Below are 1,329 nucleotides of genomic sequence, written 5' to 3' on the forward strand. Positions count from 1 at the left end.
TAAGTTGTATTTCAAGCATTTTATTTTTATTAAACACATTTTATTTTTATTAAACACAGCTTATTTGCTTTATTTGTTATTATTTTCTTATTACAATATTAAAATTTGAAAAGCATATAATGACAAAATTAATCTAAACTTTTTTTGTATAAGTACTTTAAGTATTTAAAATGCAATTATAAGTTTCAATGCAAAAATTAGGTGTTTAATAAAATAAGGAAATAATATATTTTGTTAACAATGACATAAATCAAAAGAAGAGCTGATGAGCCAAGCTGATAGTTAATTATATGTATGCTTATAATTATAAATTTTTATATATTATACAAAAATTTAAACAATGTCAAGAATTTTAACCCGAAATATTTTGTTTATTTACAGAATAATATAATCATACAATTTCTGCATCTAAAGCTAAAACGTTGCTCTATCGAATGATATAAATGTCGAATTAAAAAAAAAAAATAGAATATATTTGCATTTGAGCTAAAAATATTATATAATATTACTTTTTTCTATAAATATTGCATCAATGAAACTTTATATAATACATCTTGAATATTTAAAGAACTTATACAAAAAAGTTAAGATTTTTGCAATTATCTTATAATATATATATATATATATATATATATTTCCATACATCTTCATTCACAAATAAAAAAATATTCTTAATAAAATTATTTTTTATACACGTTCTAAATCATCGATACATTTTTTAATTTTTGTATTTTATACATATACGAACTAAACATAGGTTATAATTATATGTATAATATATATATTACTCAGTCAATTTTTCTTTTGCTGTAGCTAGCCACTAAATAGAGTATTTACATTTGATATTGATGTGCGTGTGTGCATGCATGTGTACATATATAAGATGTCTCAGCATATATTAAGTTGTTCGGAAAATTCGTTTCAAATTTTGTCAATCTAAAATTGTATGTACATCTTCGTTAAAAATAAACGAAATTTACATTTAGAAAAAGGATTTTGAAGCTTGAAATTTCTACTTTACTTATTTATGTGAGTATTTTTGTAATTTTGACATATACAAAACTATGAGTTGAAAAAAATGAAAAAATTTTTTCTCACTTTGTAGGTCTGTCATGTGTCCAAAATAAATTTGCGAAAATTTTTCACTATCTATTGTGAAAATTTGAAGTTTTCGCTACAAAATAGTTTTTTTTTAATATTTCTACAATTTTAATTAAATAAAAAGAAGCAATCTGACTTTTATTGCTCATTACTCCAATAAAAATCATCGTATCGCATTAAATTCATTAAAAAACCAGATCTAAAACCAAAACGTTGCTCTATCGAATG

This window comes from Atta cephalotes, assembly GCF_000143395.1.
Source record: "Atta cephalotes unplaced genomic scaffold scaffold00006, whole genome shotgun sequence".
NCBI lineage: Eukaryota > Metazoa > Arthropoda > Insecta > Hymenoptera > Formicidae > Atta > Atta cephalotes.